The 16,634-nt window shown below is 39.6% G+C and overlaps 1 protein-coding gene across 1 annotated transcript in view; it reads left to right on the forward strand.

Annotated features, from left to right (window-relative positions):
* Usf3 (upstream transcription factor family member 3) overlaps nucleotides 1-16,634 on the forward strand; it is a 70,487-nt gene that overhangs the window by 3,160 nt on the left and 50,693 nt on the right. The gene's annotated exons all lie outside the window — the stretch shown is intronic.

Here is a 16,634-nt window from a genome sequence, read left to right on the forward strand (position 1 = left end):
TAGGGATGGGCACGTGGTGATATTTTCTCCCTTCCACATTAGCGTGCCCACCACTGCTGCCATTGTTCCTGACTTGTTTATGCAGCCATTTCTAGGAGAAACCATTTCACAGCAGACTTCCTGGTATGCTGGGTCTTACAGTCTTTCCCATGATGTTTATGGAACCAGGGATTCAGGAGCTGTGATGTAGGTGTATGCACTCGGGCCTGACTCCCCACAGTCTGTTGTTCTCCACGTGGTGTCCAGTGTTGGTCTCCATTGCTGTAAAGAGACACGTCTTGGATGACGGGTGGTAGCTACACCTATCTAGGAAAGGTGACTCCCACACCTTGGCTTGTTTTTATGACAAGCTCTCTTTGAACTTGCATACTACATGTTGTGTAAAAGACTCCCTTTGTACTGATAGTGTGGGTTTATTTAACATATAGACTTGTTTCTTTCTTTTACAATTCAGTGGCAAGGGGTGTTTTGTTTCTGTGATTTAGAACACCCTGGGACTCATTACAGCCATGGATTGGGGTTTGATTCCTGCTGCTTCTTAGCAGTGCCCTCCACTGCTTTCAGTGAAGGTTACTGTGGTCATGTATGGATGCAAAGGTTTGTTGGTGGTGGTGGTGGTGGTGGGTTTTTTTGTTTGTTTGTTTTTGTTTTAAAGATTTATTTATTTAGTATACAGCATGTATGACTGTTGGCCAGAAGAGGGCACCAGATCTCATTACAGATGGTTGTGAGCCACCATGTGGTTGCTGGGAATTGAACTTAGGACCTCTGGAAGAGCACTCTGAGCCATCTCTCCAGGCCCCTAAGATAGTATCTCACTAAGTAGCCTTGGCTATCCCAGAACTCCCTAAGTAGACCAAGCTGGTCTCAAGTTCTTGAGAGCCACCTGCCTCTGCCTCCAAGTGCTAGGATTATGGTTGTGTTCCACCATGTCCTGCTTTCAGGTTTTTTTCCTTGTATTTACCTGATTTTTTTTCCCCAGCAAGTTATTTTCTTTTTCATGGTCCCCAGACCACTTGCATTTATGTCTTTGTTAGGACTTAATCAGATTGCCACAGTTATATGTTGATATGACTGCTAGCCTTCAGGGTCTCTATGTTCAATGGCATAATCCTCATTGTATTCCTTAGATGCAATATGGCAGGCTAGAACATTCCAATGATAGGAACTGTGTACTCTAGTACTGAATTTGTCATTAACAGACACTAAAAAAATTGTGTGTTAAATGTGACTGCTGTATTTATTATATACACAGGTTATTATACATCTTTAATAAAAGTTGATTTGATGCCATGCAGTGGTAGAGCACACCTTTAATCCCAGCATTCTGGAGGTAGAGGCCGGCAGATCTCTGGAAGTTTGAGTCCAGCCTGGTCTACATAGCTAGTTCTAGGATAGCCAGGGCTACACAGAGAGACCCTGTCTTGGGGGGTGGGGGGGGGAAGGTTGATTTGACATTAATTGACTTTGCTGCTACATAATGTCTTAACTTCAGTTATGGAATTTTCATTGTAATAACCCCTTAAATGTATAGTCTTCCATATGTACATACACCTTGAGCATTTTTCTCTGAGCTTGTTATCCATAAAATATGTGTGAAACTCTTGCTAAGAGGAAAACTGTTAACTGTTCAATTGGATAATTTTTCTTTTTCTCATTAAAATTTCCATGTGGTACAATTGTGCTATTTCAGAAGGCCAGATCTTTTAATTAGATCAGTAGGGCATGATAAGTTGCTCCTATTAATGTGCTAATACTGTGTTTTTAATTCAGTTCATCAAGTATTTATTGAGTACTTACATTTGCCCAACACCATAGGTGCTAAAGAGAATACTGAAATAGTAAATAGTGAGCTCAGCTTATAAGAAAACTTGGGAGGACTGGGGAACATCAGATAATTAAGGGATTCATTGCAGCATTTGTTGGCTGCCAAATTAACCTGTGATATAATAATAATAATAATAATAACAACAACAACCTAGGAAAGACTCATCATTCTCTTTTGCCTGTTGTGTGGCTGATTGAGGAGCCCCAGACATCTTTACCTCCCAATTAATGAAGCCATCCTTGGATCACATGGTGAAAGAATTCTCACATTAGCTGCTGTAGTTTCTTTAAGTGCAGAGGCTACAGAGATGGAGAGAGAAGACCAAAAGATGGGGTGACTGGAAACGGGGCTACTTCTGCACCAACACGCAGGACCAATTTCTCTCTAGTTATTAGCAACAGAATTTGACCTGGGGTAATGTAAGCAGAGAATTATTGCTGTGTGCTGGGTAAGCTCACAGAACCAAAAGAATGTAACCATGAAGCCTTGGGAAGGTTAGGAAGTACTTGTCCACGGGGCTAAGTCAGCCCCAGCCAGCTTTTCTTCTTGTGCGGGGAGTTTTACTGTTAGCTGGGTGCCACACCTCTGATGTCAGCCCATGTTTGAAGTCCTGTTTGAGTTCAAGAGTGGGGTGGAGGAGCTCTTCAAAGGAGACACAGGATATTGCCGCCAGATAGCCCGAGCTGCAGGTATTTTCTACAGATGGGCTGTATTTGGCAGTGTGAAGCCTCCGGTGAGCTTGGTGTCAGCAGTTTGGGGAATGAAAGTCGGTACTAGCTGAAGAGTAAATGGAAACTAAGGGAGAGGAGAGCAAGTGTAAGGTAGTTGTTCAAGAAGCCTGGTGGTCAGAGAAATGAAGAATATTAGGCCCAGAAAAGAAATCATTGAAGCCTTTCAAGTGGAGAAAAATGAATAAGGACATATTTCAATGGAAAAGCACCAGTAGGGTGGGGGAGAGTGAGTTATCAAAGAGAGAAAAGAGACATGATGTAGTAGGTTCCTGAGTAGTGAGAGTGGTGGAGTCCAGAGCACAGGAAGAGGGTTGGTGCTAGCTAGAACCACTAGGAAGCTCTGCAGGGAGGACAGGCTTGCCTTGGGTTTGGAAGGATTAGTAGGAGTTGAACAAGCCATGAAAGGTACAAAGGTCATTTCAGCAAGAGAATAGCATGAACTTAGGAGAAAATAAGCTTACTGATAAGGAGAACAGGAAGAGCGAATCTGAGTTGGTTAGGATGGAGAGTAAATGGCGTGATCGGCTACTTACCAGTGCTCCTCTGTGTTGTGCCAGGTGGATGTGGGTGGGTGAGTCTGAAAGCCAGGACCCATAGTTTAGATGTGATGCAATAGTTGTTAGGCAAGAGTACAGTTGTACTCTTTGTAGAATTTGTTCCAGGATCCCTCCATGGGTACAGAAATTTAAGAATCCTTTAGGGGAGCCGGGCGGTGGTGGCGCACGCCTTTAATCCCAGCACTCGGGAGGCAGAGGCAGGCGGATCTCTGTGAGTTTGAGGCCAGCCTGGTCTCCAAAGCGAGTTGCAGGAAAGGCGCAAAACTACACAGAGAAACCCTGTCTCGAAAAAAACAAAAAACAAACAAACAAACAAAAACAAAACAAAACAAAAGAATCCTTTAGGGGGCTAGAGAGATGGCTCAGTGGTTAAGAATACACACTGTTCTTTCGGGAGACTCAAGTTTGGTTCCCAGCAGCACTTGTAACTCCATCTATAGGAAATCTGACACCTCAGGCCCTCCAAAGCACTGGCACTCAGGTATACATATCCTGCTCCACACATACACATGCTTAAAGGAATTAAATAGATCTTCAGAAGTCTCATGCACAATGGCATATTGTTTTCATGTTTGTACAGCCTATGCACATCCTCCTATATGCTTTAAATTGTTGTAGATTATTTGTAATACTTTATGCAAATTAAATGCTGTAAAAATTCAGCCATACACTGTGAAGATGGGCGACAGTCTGAGGAATGTGGGAAGGTAATTTCATTATTTTGTGGATATCATATAGTGTAATCTTATAAGACTAGCGGTATAGAGCCTGTTACATGTGTAAATCTGATGCTGTAATCTGTTCTTCCAGGCTACAAACCTATCTACCACATTATTGTCATGAATATTATAGACAATCATAACATGGTGGTGTTACTTAAATTCAAATTGGTCTTAATAATAAAAACCCAGAGTCAGATATAGGGGTAAATGCTAAAAGATCGGAGAGGTAGAGCAGCTAGCCACTAGTTCTTACCTTTACGAAATCCTCAGCCGAAAAGAGAGCAAGCTCCTCTCTCCACCCCACTGTATCATCTCTTCTCTCTGCCCAGCCATATAACTTCCTGCCTGTCTGAACAAACCTCCAGACCTCTATGGTTAACTAATGGCTAGCTCCTCCTTCTGATTTTTAGGCAAGCTTTATTTGTTAGAGCACAAATAAAATATCACCACATTTCCCATTTTTTGGTCTAAAATTTAAAAAAAGGTTATAACTAATATAAGAAAACTATATACAATAAGTACAACAACTATATACAATATATACAGGCAATAAATATATCAACAATGTCTAGTCCATTTGCATTTGACAAATTCTGAGAAAATACTCAATTATCTATCCTATCTTGGAATCCAAAGAATTATACCTAATTCACCTTCTATCCTAATTTACATTATCAAAATTATCTTTTAATGTCTTTCAACCCTATACACTTTACACCTCTTTAGTGAGTTTCTTTTCTGAATCTTTTAACAAGGAAAACTATAATTATAACTATCTAATCTTCAACTCCATCAGAGACCCGAGAAGGAAATATTAACTGAGTAAGCAGGAAGTACAAGCAAGTGACTTCCAAAAAAAAAAAAAAAATGTGAGAAATAACAGAAATAGCTGGCTGCCTGGACAGTCACCCAAGGTTCCTCTGCAACATTGGGGTATCCATCTTCAGCCTACAGGCCTAGCATATTTGACAGACTTTTCTGTGAAGCAGGATTTTCTGAAGGGCTGTCTAACCTTGTCTTGGCAAGGATCGGCAGTTCTTTCTTTTGTGTCTTGCTTGTCCCATTTGGACAGCATGCTGTCAGCAGTCAAGGCAAGGGTACTTTTTTGCCTAGTGGCTAACTTTTGCCACAAAGAAAGTAAATTCCATAAGGAGTTTTGTCAATGCCCATCATCTTTTCTAAAGTAGATTGGTGCTGCCAGGAGCAGACATGTCTCATTGTCATAAAAAATAAAAAGAACCTATGTTATTAAAACATCTTAAATGCCATATTCTGTAGATCTCTGAAGTGTTTGAAGACAACCTGCCTATCTAAAATATATCTCTGTTTGACTTTGATAACATACCTAACATGGCAAGTTTGTTTGTAATGGGTAACTAATTACTAACCTGCATTTCTTTATTATCCTAAATAGTTTGTAATAATAACTTTCAAGAACTAGCAGTTTGCATTACCTTGTTAAATAAGTTGTATAGGTACAATACCTTGAATAAGAGTAGAAATGTATACCTAGTATGTTCTAACAAAAAACCCTCAAATTTGTATCAATATACAAAATATTTCAGCTGGGCAGTTGTGGCACATGCCTTTAATCTCAGCACTCGGGAGGCAGAGGCAGGCAGATCTCTGTGAGTTTGAGGCCAGCCTGGGCTGCAGAGTGAGTTCCAGGAAAGGTGCAAAGCTACACAGAGAAACCCTGCCTCAAAACAAAACAAAACAAAACAAAAAACAAATATACAAAATATTTCAAACAGGAGTAGGAACATATGTACAATATGACAAATATAGTTTTGTATTTGTATCAATATACAAATTATCTTAAACAGGAATAGAAAAATAATTTTACATTTGTATCAATATACAAGAATCCATACCAATGCAAATTATCTAAAGCTGATAGTTACTGATTTAGTTTACAAGTAGATACAATAATCTAACTTACTATCCTATCCTATCTATTCCCTTTTTTCTTTTCCAAAGGAGATTACTGAGTCTAAACTTTATTGTTCTACCCACAACCCTATTACAACTTATAACCAACCCTTAACAGATGACAATTGCCCATAACCTTGAGAAAACAAAACCTGTTGGGAGAGGCTACATCGTTTTCTTAAAACTGTTTCCTGCTGTCAAAGGGGTGACAATATCTCTGTGGGATCCTGTAAGAAAACTAAAACAATGGTTAAGTCTCATAAGGATTAGCCGTAACATTTGTAGCCAGTCTCAGAGTAGTGGCTAAAGCTTATCTGAAGTTCTGGCTAGACGTGTAAGATGATGGACTATTTTAGTTAACCATCTTAAAACTGTCCTGAGCAGTTGGTAGTCCAGAGCCGATCTTTAAATGGTGTTATCAGCTCAATGGCATCATTATGAACCAGGGAGAATCATTGTTATGGGGCCCCATCTTCCTTCTGGAGATTTAAAAAATAGGATGTTAGGAAAATTTATTGTTCACTGTGGAAAATGTAAACATTATTAATATCAAAATGGAAAGTTTAAATTTAGGATAGCGCTATATATATATCTAAAGAAAGGTTCCAAAGAGTCAAGAGTAAGTATGGGGAGAAATAGAATTTTGAGAACAATAATCCCTAGATTTTTGCTTTTCTTCTGTCCCACACCAGATGGCTCTTCTGATAAGAGACAGAAACTCTTAATATTTTCTTTTAACAACATGCTTGAATTTAGAAATGGGGAAAGCCATGCACCAACTCCAAAGCCAGCCTTAATTTTTAGTTAAGTCAGCACTACAACTTTCTGAGAAGTAAAGATATATAGATGTTTAAGTAGTGAGGTTTTACCCTGCAGAGAATATTGGTACCAATAGGTCCAATTTTTCTTTGCTTATAAATTTTTTCTGGATAGCCTTGCCTTCTGCTTTAGACGTCTAGATGTCCAATCAAGGTCTTTTGACTTCTTGAAGATGAGTATTTTATTATCCTATAAAGACAAAAAACAAAACCCTGCCTCAGCCCATATTTGGTGAGTTTTCCTTACAGCTTGTAGAATTGTTGCATTGGTGGATGAGCTATCACTTCTCCTTATCAAGAGGTTTTGCCTGTTTGAATCAAATTTTTATTAATTTTGATGATATCCCCTAGCTTTTCTTCTCCTGTGGAAACAAAAGCAAAACCCCTTCCCCAACGTAGCACATACCCTGGTTTCCATTCTGATGTCAACACATCTTTGAAGTGCACAGGCTGATTTAGCTCAGTAGTTTTTTTTCTATAGTCCAATGTCTCTCCGCAGCTGTTGTTCCTTTCTCCTTAGCGTTAATAAAATTCAAGGATAATAAGGCATTATGCAATCTATCTTTGGAGGTTTTGGTTCCCCCTCTCTGTTTATTATGTATTTCTTTTAAGGTGTGATTAGATCTTTCAACAACTGTTTGTCCTATAAGATTGTGTGGTATGCCTATAATATGCTTTATATTATAATATGCAAAAAAACCTGTTTCATTTTACTGTAGACATGCTGGAGCATTATCAGTCTTAATTTGTACAGGTATACCTATGATGGCCATAGCTTCTAGCAAATGTGTGATTAGTGAATCAGCCTTTTCAGAACTCAAAGCAGTTGCCCATTGAAATCCTGACTATGTATCAATGGTATTTTAATTTTCCAAATTCTACAAAATGGAACACATCCATCTGCCAGATTTTATTCCTTTGAGTACCATTTGGGTTACTTCCTGCAGTTTTAGTGGAGTTTGGTTGTATAAAGAACAAGTGGGACATATGCAAACATAGAAAAGATACAGTAAAAAAAATGCTATAAAAGACACAGAAAAAGGTAGCAGAAATCTTCAACTCCATTACAGTGTTAGGGGACCACTATTGAATATGCGGGCAGTGAGTAACTAAACATCATTATGCAGTGCATCGCTATATCTATTAATACTGTATCTCTTTTGAAGTTTTATTTTGTGGACAGGATCTTACTATGTAGCCCAGGCTATCCTCACATTTTTTATGCTCCTGCCTTAGTGTCCCAAGTGTTGAGATTACACATGTTACCACACAGGTCAATCCTGTATTGTACTTCAGAAAATAATAGCAAGGGGAAAAATCAATTCATATATATATTCAGTATAGCTAAAATTTTCTCCCAATATTTTTGGTTCAAGAATTATTGGACTCATGGATATGGAACTCTGTATACAGATGGCTGATGTTACTGTAAATTCTGGAGCATGAGGAACATGATGGAGTTTGGTGAATTAGAAGGAAAGATCAGTGGAATATTGGGGTGGATATAAAACCCATGAAGAGGAGGAAGAGGATTAAGAACCAGACATGGTTAAAAAAAAAAAAAAAAAAAAAAAAGGCCTAAACTAACATGACAATGAACAGGAAAAAGTAAATGCTTGGTAAGGAGATCTGAGTTTGTTTGTTTTGAGATTAGAGCCAGCTAATTGATAAAATAGAGGCTTTGAATGAAGTAAATCTCTTACAAGGTAAGGCAGTATGTTCCAAATAGGCTTCTTCATTTGTTTTGAATGAATGTTCTAATGAGACCTTGCCTGTCCACAGATGTAGAGCAAAAGGAAAGTTGAAAGGACCTCTCTCTCTCTCTCTCTCTCTCTCTCTCTCTCTCTCTCTCTCTCTCTCTCTCTCTCTCTCTCTCATATAGTAGTTTTAGCCAGAAAAAAAAGTCAGAAACTCTTATGGAAGAAAACAAACATAAAAGAGAGTAATGAAAATGGGAACTCAAATGAGAAAGAGGCAAGGATTTCTACTAGGAAAAAAAGACATCTAAGTCAGAAAAGAGTAAGACAACACAAAGGATGGAATTTCAAGAAGATCTGACTTGATGAAATTAGTCCATGGCCTCCCAGGAAGTATTCCTATTGGCTTGAGCAATCCAGAAAGTAAAGAGTCATGAGCAGGAAGGATTGGCCAGTGAAGGAGAGGGGAAGTTCTGTGGCGTGAAATGAAGTGGAAGACTACACAGAAAAAGCAAACTTGTTGAATGTGATGAAAATCTTTACATTTTAGAAGCAAAAGGCCAAATATGGAGGAAGCAACAAATTGCTGCTGAGGGAAGAGCTGAGAACTGAGAATTAGCTCTGGAAAGTTACAGAGGGGTGAAAGATATATAGACATGAAAAGTATCTGGTGCAGGGACTCACAGCGGCTCACATCTGCCTTCTCATGGGGCGTGGGAGAGAAAGAGGTAAGGAGGGAGCTAACTTACTGAGCTCCTACTTGAAATAGGTGCTTTGCTGGGCCAGCTAACTGTACCATGTACGGTCACTATAGTCTTCTGGGGGTTACTGAGACTCTCCTGACTTCAAGCATAAGGATGCTGAAAGTGATGAGTGCTTGCTTTAAAACCAAACTGGCAAATGTCAGACCTGAGATCAGATGCTGAGTCTGACATCAAAGACTGTTTTCATGGCACATGATCACTGTAGGGATCACTCACTGATGTGGGTGAAGGATACATCGAGGATACATGATAGCAACTGTATTAGTGAATAGAGTAATTATGGCTCAGAACTATTTTAGGAGTTGCTTTTTTCTCTATGTATTCTTGTATGCACACACGTGAGCACACGTGTATACACATCTGCAGGCCCAAGAATGACAAGGGGTGTTATCCTCAGCTGTGCTCCACTGTTTGTTTTGAACCTGGAGATCTTGTGGTTGCTATCTCTCTTTCTAGTGCTGAGGGCACATGCGCTCTGCTTTCATGTGGGTGCCAGAGACCAGAACTCAGGTCCTCATGCTTGCCTGGCAAGCACCTAATGTGCTTTCTCCCCAGCCATTTGTTTGCTTGTTTTTTAAATTACGTGTATCTTTTGTGTACGTGAAGGTAATGCCTATGAAGGCCAGAAGAAGCGTTGAATTCCCTGGAGCTAGAGTTACAGGCAGTTGTGAGCTGGGAACTGTACTTAAGTCTAACCCTTAGCCATCTCTCCAGTTTCTGTTGTTTCTTTTGATGAAGTCTCTCATTATTGTCTAGGCTGACTTTGAACTCTCGGGCCCATGATATTCTCCCCTTCAGCTTCCTGAGTAGCTGTGTAAAACCTTTTTCTACATTTATTTATTTATTCTGTGTATGTTTATATGTGCAAACCATGGTGATAATATGCGAGGTCAGAGGACAACCTGCAGAAATCAATGCTCTCCTGTCATGTGGGTTCCAGGGATTGAACTCAGGTCATCAGCCTTGGCGGCAAGCTCCTTCACCCACAGAGTCAGCCTTCCATTCAACAAATACTATTGAGTGCCCACTATATGTTTAGGCTGTCAGTGAAGCAGAACACATCCAGATGCATACTTCAAGGACACTGTAGCTCCTTAGCTGGTCTCTGGATGTGGATCTTGTGATCTTGATAATTATTCTGGCCTTGGAGTCATTGCTCAAGGAGTGATGATAGACTAAGATTGTTGAACACAACTTCATAATTGGGTTCTCTCCTTTGTACAGATGCACTCCCAGGTACTCACTAACACCAGGAAAACTTGACTAGAAGGAAACTGCGTTAAGGGAGCAGCATGCAATCATGGAGTTAGATTGAATTAGTTGGAGTCAGGTACACCCCAGAGGATGCTTATCAATATTCACAAGAATTGTTATATTTGTATAGATTTAGCTATATTCAACAAATAGTTGAGTAACACACCACATATCATTTGGGGCCCTTAAGATGCAAAGAAGTTGTCCCTGTTCTACATGCCCTTGGGCATGTATGACACCAGTTGATCCTTAAAAGAACCATGGGAGCCATGTGAACTAGCTACTCCAGAGTTACCTTACAGTGAGTTGAACAAATCTGAAAATAGCTGGAGACGTTGAGAACCAAGTTCTCATCAAAGACAGACATTGCAAATTAGCAGGGGAGGAAGACTGCACTGAGCCCTGCAATGCTGGGTAAGAATTAATGAATAGGTGGATTCTTGTTTGTCTTAATATAAATGTAGAGAGATACAGAAGTGAATGTTGGGCTGGTGAGCTGACATGTCCCTGAAGCAGTGGCGTTAGTAGTGATGAGCACACCCAGCACCTAGATCATGCTTTCTAAATTGCATTTTCCACTAAAAGGAACAAAGCTTCCTTGGAGAAGTAGATCATTCTACATCGGGGATAGAGAAATGCAAAATGTGCCTCAGGCATCTCATAGTGCTCAAAGGGAAGTATTAAGTGTGCGTGTGCATGTGTGTGTAAAACACAATAGCCTAAGCTTGAGCAATTTTAGCAATAAAATAATTTTAGCATTGAATTATGATTCAGCAAATAAGATACTCGTAAACCCATATTAATATACACTAATGGTTGAATACATTTCTTGCAGAATTCTAGAAAATATATTTAGGTAGCCTTTTCTCTAAGAGGGAAAAATTAATTCCTTATGGGTGTGAGCTGACCTAGCAGTCATTGTTTGAACAGAGCATAGAAAGCAAAAATATAACATTACTTGAGAAGGATTGAGAATTTTGAGGGGAAAATCGATGAAGATAGTATTTTTAAAACTTAAATCTTTTAGTATTATCAGAATAGTTTATTATAAATATATTTTATTTGTATAAGAAAAAAGTGCTAGTTAAGTAACAAACAGAAAATGGGGCAATAAGGATGCACCTTGGTGTTCAAACCCCGGGAAGAGTATTTTGTACATATTGAAAATGTTTGGAATTTCTGAACATTAGAAAGCTTGTGGATTCAAACTAATGCTAGATCTTGTCATGTAGAGAAATCTGTGAATCTCATTCATGCTTCATGTAAGTTTTCTCAAATCAATTCTGGAAAAGCCCCAAAGCTAAAGATTGAATTCAGTGTGGATTAAGGATGGTGAGAAAGTACCCAGGTACCATGGATTATCAGACTTTAAAGAAGCTGTCCTGGGACCTGGTAGGATGCTATGCTGGGTAGTTCTAACTGTCATCTTGACACCAACTAGATTCCCCAGGATGAGAATCTTAGTATGATAAATTATTTGGATCATGCTGTATTGTGGGCATGTCTGTGGAAGACTGTTTTGATGGTTAATTGATAAAGGGAGATCCAGACCACTGTGGGGTACGTCATCCCCTATAGGTGCTCCTGAGCAGAGTGAAAAGGGAGAAAGATAGCTAAGAGTAGCAGCAGGCAAGCAAGGATGCATTTGTCTGACTGTGGAGGTGATGTGATCTGCTTCAGGTTCCTTCCCTCAATAATGGACTGTGACCTGGAACTGAAAGTCAACTAATACTCTTTCTTCCCTAAATTGCTAGTTGCCAAGGCATTTTATTGAGGCATCAACAGAAATGAAATAGCATATCTGTATAAATTAGGGGCGTTTACAGCATGGGCTTTGTAGAGCCAGAGAGTGTAGGTGGAAGTTTCTGTCCCACAAGTCGCTCCCAAATAACCAACATAGAGACTTAATATGAATTATAAATGATCAACCAATAGCTCAGGCTTGTTACTAGCTACCTCTTACATTTAAATTAACCCATGTTTCTTATCTATGCATTGCCATGTAGCTTGGTACGTTTTCTCAGTATGGCATGCCCATCTTGCTTCTCTCTGTCTGCTGGTGACTTCCCAGCTCCACCCTTCTTTCCCCCAGCATTCTTAGGTTGGCTCTGCCACCTAACCTTATCCCGTTCAGCTATTGGCCAGTCAGCTTTGTTATTAAACCAATCACAATGACATATATTTACACAGTGTAAAGGATGGGCTTTGTAGAGCCAGAGAGAACATCATTGCCATATCTTAGAGAATTCTGATTCCACTGTGACTATGGATCTGTTTCCTGCAGAGGCACATCTAGCTGCTGACTTCTGCACACAGATACTTCTGATAACTAAAGTGCCTGCAATCAGCATACACATTCATGGCAAGGAGGAATCATTTTCACATATATTCAGTGATTCTTAGTGCTCGAGAGATGGTTAAGAGTGCTTGCTGTTATTCCAGAAGACCCGAGTGTGGTTTCCAGCACCCACATCAGACAGCTCACAATTGCCTATAACTCCAGTTTCAGGAGATCCAGCTCTCTTCTATCTCTGTGGGTTGCACACATGTGGCATATATATACACAGACACACATGCACAAAAATTAAAATACTTTACTTAACAAGTGGTTCTCAGTTTAGGTGCATTGGCCTAGGGAGCTTTTAAAGATAGGGTTTCATTGTGTACTCCAAACTGTCTTGGAAATTTCTGTCTCATGGCTCAGTCTCCCAAGTCTGGAGGTTACAGGTGCATTTCACTACACTCAGGGGAAGTATGCTTTTTATAGCACAGCTGTAATTGATAACAGCTGTGCTGGGAAAGCCACCGCTAGTTATTGGTTTTGTTAACCAAGAATTGTTATATGTTTAAGGAGAATCAAGAAGAGAACAAGCCCAACAGATAAATTAACCTTAGAGAAATTAAATTTAATATAACATAAGGGAATTTTTTCTTGTCCCAAAATATCCTCAAAGATTTGAGAGACTGCCATTGCTATAAAATAACAATGGATTGCAATGAAAAGGAAGTGAGAACCAAAAAGTTTTTAGAAACTTAAACAATTTCTGAAGCAAAAACTTCAGCAGCAGCATGTATAGCAGCAGAATGGTTTAACCATTGTCTAAATGAATTTGAAGACCAGGGCAAGGGGTTCTTCCAAAATCCTGTTCATAGGACAAAGAAAAATTATGTGATATTAAGGTATGGGCTATACACCTAGGAGAGCTCTCACATTTAGTACTAAAATTCCAGACAGTCCTAGTGAACCCCTGGCAGAAGTTGGTGGTGGGCAGTCGCTGGGCAGTAGAGTGTGTTCAAACTTTTATAATAGGAGGGAGGGGAGGAGATTGTAGGTGCAGTTTGTTTGTTTGGTAGTTTTTGTTGACTTATGTATTTACTTATTTTAAGATTTATTTTTAATTATGTGTATATATGTTTCTTATGTGGGTGTGTGCATGTGAGTTCTGATATACACAAAGGAGGTGCCAAGTCCCTCTGGAGCTGAAGGTATATGGTTATGAGAACCAAACCCAGGACTTCGGCAGGAGTAGTATATGTTCTTAGTGGATGAGTCCTCTCTACAAGCATTATTTTCATTTTTGAGACAAGTTCTTCTTAAAAACTTTAAAAACTTTCTATTATTTGTCTTATGTGCATGCATGTTTTGCTTGCGTGTACATATGTACACCATGTGTGTGCCTAGTGCCCTAAGAGGCCAGAATAGTATTTCAGATCCTCTGGAACTGGAATTACAGAGGGTTGTGAGCCTTCATGTGGGTGCTGGAGACTAAAGGTCCTCTGGAAGTGCAGCAGTGTGCTTATCACTCAGCCACCCCTCCAGCCCCATGAAGACAGGTTCCTGTTGTGTAGTGTGGTTTGGCTTGGAACTTTTTTGTAACTCTGGCTATCCTTGAGCTCACAGTCCTCCTGCCTCAGCTTCCTGAGTGCTGAGATGTGAGGGTGTACTCCTATGCTTGGCTGATGGTTTTTAATAGGAAGAAACTGTTTAGATTTTAGTATAGTTGGTCTCTCTGTCTGTGTGTTCCACACCTCCATATTGACCAGCCACTGATTCATCTGTATTGAATATGAATGGATTCTTATCCTTACTATTATTCCCTAACAATGTAAGTTATTAATATATTTTTTACAGCATTCATATCTCCTTCCAACTTTATCCAGTCAACAGACTTGTATGATTTGCTCTAATTCTGAGACCCAGTTGCTGTATCTGTAAAAAAAATAAAGTCATCTGCCAAGACCTCCCAAAGCCTGGTACAAGGAACTCTAGTGCCAGGTTTTAGAGAAATACACACCCACATGAGAACTGGGGATTTTTTTTTTTTTTTTTTTTTTGGTTTTTCGAGACAGGGTTTCTCTGTGTAGCTTTGCGCCTTTCCTGGAACTCGCTTGGTAGCCCAGGCTGGCCTCGAACTCATAGAGATCCGCCTGGCTCTGCCTCCCGAGTGCTGGGATTAAAGACGTGCGCCACCACCGCCCGGCGAGAACTGGGGAATTTTATGAAATAGAAAGAGCTAACAAATCTCCAGTATGATATGATTTTAATTATTAAAGACATTTTAATAAAAGGGAAAACTATATTGAGAAAAATAGAGGAAAAATTTATTAGATACATACAAATAAAAATCGAGTGGGAAGGGAGAGAGAACAGGTACATGAGTATAACAAGAATTACAATAACTGTGACTGAAATAAATTCTCATTTCAAAAATGTTTCAGATTGTAGAGAAACTAACGCCCGGATTGTGTCAGTTAGATATAAGCAATGCAGGAAGGTAAGAAATGAAGGACATGTACACACATGGCAGGCAAATGTGGAATGAAAGAAAACGCACAGTAACATAAAGAAGGACATGTTCACAGAAGCCAGGCATATGGAAGGAAAGAAACCCACAGCAACACTGTTACCACAAAGCTTAACTTCAGACAACAGACATTTATTTCTGAAATGTTTACTATGACCTTGTTCCTAGAGGGCTAATAACATACACTCATCACATATGTAACAAAAATATGTACAGTGGCTACAAAAAATAAGAGTGCTCTTCCCATCCTATAGATAGGTGTTTTACACACAATTTGAAAGAGTTTCATATAAAGTAATGTTAGTTTATTAGTACTACTATGACAAAATACCATAGCCAGTGTGGCTTAAATAACAAGAATTGTTTCCTCACAGCTCTTGGCTAGCAGCCCACAGTCCAAGTGTTGGCAGAATGGGTTTCTAATGCTTAACTTGCAGACTGGGCTTTTTTCTGTCTTTCAAGCATTGTCCCTCTGCATTGTCTGTTTCCTAATGTCCTCAGAAAAGAGCACCAGCCATATGAATTACAGTACACTCTGACCCCATTTGACTACCTTTTAAAGGGCCCCTTCCTTCCTTTTCTTGTTTTGTTTTTTGAGACAAGGTCTCAACTATATAGCCCTGGCTAACCTGACACTCACAGAGATCCCCCTGCATCTGTCTCATGAATGCTGGGATTAAAAGTGTGTACCACCTTACTTGGCAGGGCCCTATTTCTAGGACATCAACATATGTCTTGAGTAGGAGGGGACACAGTCTAGCTCCCTCAATAGGTAGATAAATACCGTTACATAGAGTCACTGTGCCATATGGTGGAAGTACTAGGCTGGACTATCTGAAGCTAGAGTAAAGAAACAGAAACAGGGCTTAGGGGTGTAGCTCAGTGTAGATGGATTTTTCTTTCGATCACCAGCTCACAAAAAAACGACATGGAGACTTATTAATTATGAAAGCATTGCCTTAGCTTAGGCTTATCCCATTAGCTCTTATAATTTAAATTAACCCATATCTTTTAATCTATGTTCTTTTATGTGACTTGTTTACCTTTACTCTGCACTGCCCATCCTGCTTCCTCAACATCTGATGACTCCTCCTTTCTTTCTCCCAGAGCTCTGTCTGGAAGTCCCTGCTATATCTCCTTGCCTAGCTATTGGCCATTTAGTTTTTTATTAAACCAGTTATAGTGACACGTCTTCACACAGTGTCAAGAATATTGTACAACAGTTTAACGATGAGTCTTTCAGGTATTTTCTTTTCAAAATAATTCAAATGATGCTGTAGTGAATGTCCTTGAATACATTTTTTTTTTTTTTTGTACATATGTGAATTTACCTGTAGGGTGAAATTGCTGGAGTTGCTGCATCAAAGAGGAGATAATGAATTTCTGTAGATCACTTGTGAGCTGATCAAGAGAGAGCTGGCCTGGTAAGCTTTCCTGACAGGGGCAAGGATGTCTCAATAGAAAGGACTGATGCTGTGAGACCGGAGGCACAGAAGTTGGAGTCAGAGAGGATGTGAGGAATGGAG

This window comes from Peromyscus californicus, unplaced genomic scaffold, assembly GCF_007827085.1.
Source record: "Peromyscus californicus insignis strain IS unplaced genomic scaffold, ASM782708v3 Scaffold_16__1_contigs__length_79575227, whole genome shotgun sequence".
Lineage (NCBI taxonomy): Eukaryota > Metazoa > Chordata > Mammalia > Rodentia > Cricetidae > Peromyscus > Peromyscus californicus.